At 45.3% G+C, this 5,696-nt stretch overlaps 1 protein-coding gene across 1 annotated transcript in view; it reads right to left on the bottom strand.

Annotated features, from left to right (window-relative positions):
* BLOC1S3 (biogenesis of lysosomal organelles complex 1 subunit 3) overlaps positions 1-4,861 on the bottom strand; it is a 7,070-nt gene extending 2,209 nt beyond the window's left edge. The window contains exon 1 of the mRNA XM_015422806.1: positions 4,786-4,861. The gene's annotated coding sequence lies outside the window, so the exon portion shown is untranslated. The remainder of the gene's footprint in view (positions 1-4,785) is intronic.
* Between the last annotated feature and the right edge of the window lie 835 nt (positions 4,862-5,696).

The following is a 5,696-nucleotide window of genomic DNA, read 5'->3' as shown; positions in this document are numbered from 1 at the left end:
AGGATGTCCCAACCAACAGCTAACACCTTCCCACAGGGGAGTTGGTGTGCCCACCCTCTCTAAGGAGTGGTTCCCATTTTATCTACTCGCCGAGGCTTTCGAATCGCTGGGTGGACGATGAGCTAGGGACAACAGGCTGGCTGCTCACACCAGCGCGTGGCTCGAACTGACACAGTTCGGACGTTAAGGCAGTGGGATATACTCACTGTGCCACCGCTCCCCTTATCGTACTGTTGGGGTTTTTTTAATCGCAGAGTGCTACTGATTACATTTTTACAATTTAAGGCAGGGGTGGCCAGACTTCCTTAACTTAACAGCCACCCAGAACAAACGTTAGATGTTTGAGAGCCGCAAGGCGTGAACTAATATCACACACATGTTTTTATTGGAAAAATATGCACATTTGCTTTTTATTAAATTGAAAAAATAAAATAAAATAAATTGACTATGGAACGTTTTATTTTAACATGATGAGTAAAATATTTTAAGACAAGGTGTTCAAATATTTTCCGAATCATTTCTAAAAAATACGTATGGTATCAGATTGATCTAATTTCTGTGCACTGAGGACAAGCAAGTCCTAGGTTACAAACTGAACTCTCCAAGGCAAGAACAAGATGCATTTCTTCCTTTAGGAGGTGTGATTGTCAGAAGAAAATTTAAAAGTTTCAGTTTTGTTTTTGCATGGGGGTGGGTTTTCTGTTTGTAATAATTGTTTGGATACACTATATTTTTAATATGCTAGTTGTAATAATTTCATGCCAAGTAAATATGTCCATAGTCATATTTTATGTTCCTAAAGGAACAGAATGACTTTCAATCTGGAAAAGAAAAAAGAAATGCTAATGTAGCATTTTTTTCAATTTTTCAGAAAATTTCTGTTTTCCCCCGAAAAAAAACGGGTTTTTTCCCGAGCTTCAAAATTTCCGGAAATTTTACATCTCTAGCTAGCTCACAGTTTTTTAGCCTCCAGCTCACACGTTTTTGTCTTAGCTCAGGAAAGATGGCTCCTGGGCAAACTAATTTATGCAGTAGCCAAATAGCTTGCTCAAAACCTTAATGCCAGTAGCTCACAAAGTAGATTTTTTGCTCACAAGGGAACATTAATGTTAATAAAAGGTCAATGATAAAAAAGACAGAAAGCTTTACATTTTAGAGCTGTTGCCCATCAGAAGATATATCGGTAATCATATAAAGAGCAACAATACCACTGTAACCATAGTGCTAAAATTAAATAAATCTAGGACACATAAACCATGTTTTAAAATTAGTATATGATGTAATTTTGTATCTATAATCTATCAACTTCCAGAGTCATTTGGTAATCAATATCAAAAACAACAATATCAAAGTACAGTGCTCTCCGTGATAGGGAAATCAGAGTACAAAAGAATAAGGATCCGTAATTCTTTAGACAATCAATGTCCCTTATAACAATATCAAAATATGATATTCTACATACAAAAATGGAACTCTGAGGATAGTAGAAGGATTCAAGCTTAAGGATTCAAGAAGGATTCATCACACAAGGATCCCGGGTGTACTGTCCTCTCGTTTCGACTGTCCTCTTCAGTGATGCTAATAGCAGTAAGTTACGATCAATACTCAATCTAAGCTGTGGTGTCTTGTGAGCAGAAATTCTACTTTGTGAGCTCCTGGCATTAAAGCTGTGAGAGAGCTGAGCAATTTGGCTGCTGCATAAATCAGTTTGCTCTGGAGCCATCCATCCTGAGCTAAGACAAAAATGTGTGAGCTGGAGGCTAAAAAACTGTGAGCTAGCTCACACTAACTCAGCTTAGAGGGAACACGATGATCCCTCTAAGCTGTGGAGTCTTGTGAGCAAAAATTCTACTTTGTGAGCTACCGGCATTAAAGTTGTGAGCGAGCAATTTGGCTACTACATAAATTAGTTTGTTCTGGAGCCCTCCTTCCTGCGCTAAGAGAAAAATGTGTGAGCTGGAGGCTAAAAAACTGTGAGCTAGCTCACACTAACTCAGTTTAGAGGGAACACAGGTTACACTTCACAAATAGTGGTTTCTGCACCTTCCTTCAGTCCCATAATAGCAAATGGCAATTAGCCACAACTGTCTTGTCATTTGGTTTACGTTACTTCAAAATCTGGGCACTGTTACACAGCTTTAGATCAAAATCAATTAAAACATTATGGTGACAGGATCCCGTCAAATGAGAAAGCCTTCTATTTTAGAGTTGTTGCCCATCCGAAGACACACTGATAATGCCGTGGGCTTGGAAAAAGAATGCATCCCATTGGTGAGGCCAAATCATTAGATTCGGTGTGTGCCACCAGCGGGTCCAGATCCACAGGAAGAATAAAAAATCGGGGTTATCCATTGCTTGATGTTAAATCACCGCTGCCCGCCAGAGCATATTGGCTCTAAACAAATGGAGGTTTTGGTTCTAGGGATGCCAGCTTCCAGATCGAACCTGGGGATCCCCCAGAATTTCAGCTCATCTCCAGACTACATAGATCTGTTCCCCTGTAGAAAATGGCTGCTTTGGAAGGTGGAATCTATGGCACTGCACCCCACCGAGGTCCCTGTCCTCCCCAGACTCCATCCCCAAATCTCCAGGAGTTTCCCAACCTGGATCTGACAACCCCCCACCCCCTACCGGTGGCCACAGGGGACCTAATGGAATTAATTTACTAAAAAATTTAAGCATTGCATGAATATACAGCCTCATGTTACATAACTATAAACTAAACCATATTTCACAATAATAACCTTTGGACTATAATGTGTCTTATATAGAAAACTATAGCTTTTCCTTCAAAAAGCGTTCTATTAAAATGACTTAATTTTTAAAAAAAGTTTTAAATTTTTAAAATCCATTTTTAAAAAATTTGTTACATAACTAAAAACTAAACCATATTTCACAATGAATAACCTTTGGACTATAATGTGTCTTAAATAGAAAACTATAGATTTTCCCTCAAAAATTAAAATATGACTTAATTTTAAAAAAAGTTTTAAATTTTAAAAATCCATTTTTAAAAAATCATTGATTTTTATCTACCCTGCTGTGCATCATGCATTGGAATTCTGCCACTTTAACTTATTGCCTGTCTGTTTTATCAGAGGATGTTTTGCTTTTATATTCAATGTGCAAACCATTTTCCTTGTTAGTCTGGCATCAATTAACATTGGCTGGTTCACATAATCCAGTGCCCTTCCATATAATGGCCCCGGTCACACGGGTCGGATATCGTGGGGGGGAGGCATGGCAAATTGCCCCGGCGCAGTTTGATCCGCGATTATACGATCAGCCATGCCGGCAGCACACCACGGGTCCTTCCCTCGGAGCCGGCACATAAACGAGGGGCCGGAGGGGAAAGCCGCGTGCCAGGGCGATCACACCGCTGGCATCCGGAGGCATCCCGTGGTAAACCGTTTGCCAGTACTTTGGAGGTACTACTTTTTTATCGCACATTTTCGGCGGTAAGCCACGGGTTGGACACAGGTGCGCTCCACTTCCCAGATGTTGTGATCGCGCACGGATAATCCACCCACCACCCGTGGCTCTCCTGCAGCATATTCACCATGCGAACAGGGCCAATGTATCCCAAAGGAATAAGTGCATGGATTACATAATCTCCCTGAATGCATGTGGTTGTTTCCCAGCAACTACTCCTATAAGCACAGCAGGTTTAAAATGTGCCACTGCAATTAGTACCAGACATGCTCAAGTGTGGTGGACCAACATACAGCTAAGAATGGTGTGTGTGTGTGGGGGGTGCATTTGTGCAAGAACCTGTGAACCAACTCCAAGGGCAGCATCTTTTGGAGATACAAGCTCTCTGCCAACATCCTCTGTATGTTAGGAAACAAAAGAATCATGGCCAAATGTAGAAAAATAAAGATACTTCAGCTTGGAGACTTTACTGTTCTACAGCAAACAGGGACAGATGGAAAAGGGACAGAGGGAACAAGGACCATGATCAAGGGCTTGCTTTAGAGATGACAACCACTCGCAACCCCAAAGCAGCTCCTCAAAACCTCCACCCTCAGAGGCATAGATCCAGAGGAGTTAGCTGTGTTAGTCTGTTGCTGCAAAACAGTAAAAAGCCCAGTAGCACCTCTAAGACTAACAAACTTTTTTGTGGCATAAGCTTTCAAGAAACACAGCTCCCGTTGTCAGATGCATGGAGGGTACTCTCTATGCATCTGACGAAGAGAGCTGTGTTTCTCGAAAGTTTATACTACAATAAAGTTTTTCAGTCTGAAAGGTGCAACTGAGCTTTTTACTATTCCCTCAGAGGCAGTGGAGGTCTGAACTCCGAGATAACAAGAACATGCAGTGGGGGGGTAGTTCTCTCCATCACCCCCCACACACACACACCTCACGATCTCCCCCAAATTATTACACTCTTTTCCTGCGCCAGCCCACGATCTTCCTGCCCCAGCAAAACAGCCGTCATGTCTTTCTGCTGATTTCCTTTGAGAACGCTCTGCCGGAGGAGAACCCTTTCTGCTGATTTCGCTTGAAAACCCTTTGCAGGAGGAGGACTCGGATTTCAAACGCGGGGCGCACAGGTCAGGATCCCTGCCATGCCGAAGGCATCTGCGTGCCTGCTTTCCACCCTTCCCTGGACACTCACATGGTCCGCTTCCCGTCTGCCCTTGCTTCCCCACCACCCCCCATGCGAAACATTCTCCTGCCGCCCCTTCTTCGAGCGACTCCCTCTCCCCAGTCTATGCACGTCTACTCGGAAGCCAGCCCCGTTGAGTTCAGCGGCCTCGATCCAGTCCCAGCCTAAAGGCCTACCTGACCCTCCTCCTCCTCCCGTCTCACGCCGCAGCACACAAACGAAGCAGGGGCGCCGCCATCTTGGCCGGTCACATGACACCGGCCCCTCACGTGACCACAGATCCGCTCTCACTCTCTCTCCTCCCCGGCCAAGCCGCTCGCGGTCCACGTCGAACGACTGATGGGGGCGCATGCGCGCTGCCTCCTGAACGGGAAAGGGCTGTTTCCCCCTCCAGGGTTAGGGGGTTTGCAGTTGCCATCCTCCAGGTGCGACCTGGAGAGTTCCTGGAATTTCAGTTCCAGGCTACAGAGATCAGTTCCCCCGGGAGCAATGGCTGCGTGGAGGGTCGGCTTAGGGTTGCCAGATCTGGATTGGAAAATACCTGGAGACTTTGGGGGTGGAGCCAGGAGAGGATGGGGTTTGGGGAGGGGAGGGGCCTCAGCATTGGACAATGCCATAGACCACCTGGAGGCTGGCAACCCTAGGCCTCAGCGTTGGACAATGCCATAGACCCCATCCTCCAAAGCAGCCGTTTTCCTCCAGCGGATCTCTGTCAGCTGGAGAGCAGTTGTAAAAGCGGGAGATCCCCAGGCCCCACCTGGAGGCTGGCAACCCTAGGTCGAATGTAGGGCATGTGCCCCAATGAAGTCCCTCCTCTCCCCAGGCTACGGTTGCCAGCAGTGCTCCCTCTAAGCCGAGTTAGTGTGAGCTAGCTCACAGTTCTTTAGCCTCCGGCTCTCACATTGTTCTCTTCGCTCAGGAAGGAGGGCTCCAAAGCAAACTAATTGATGCAGCGGCCAAATCGCTTGCTCACAACTTTCATGCCAGAAGCTCACGAAGGAGAATTTTTGCTCACAAGATTCCAGAGCTTACAGGGAGCATTGGTTGCCAGCCCTGGGTTGGGAAATACCTGGAGACATTAGGGTGG

The sequence above is a fragment of the Gekko japonicus genome, unplaced genomic scaffold, assembly GCF_001447785.1.
Source record: "Gekko japonicus isolate JY-2015 unplaced genomic scaffold, Gekko_japonicus_V1.1 scaffold3959, whole genome shotgun sequence".
NCBI lineage: Eukaryota > Metazoa > Chordata > Lepidosauria > Squamata > Gekkonidae > Gekko > Gekko japonicus.
Note: the sequence above shows the minus strand (reverse complement) of the source record. Positions and strands in the feature narration are given on the sequence as shown.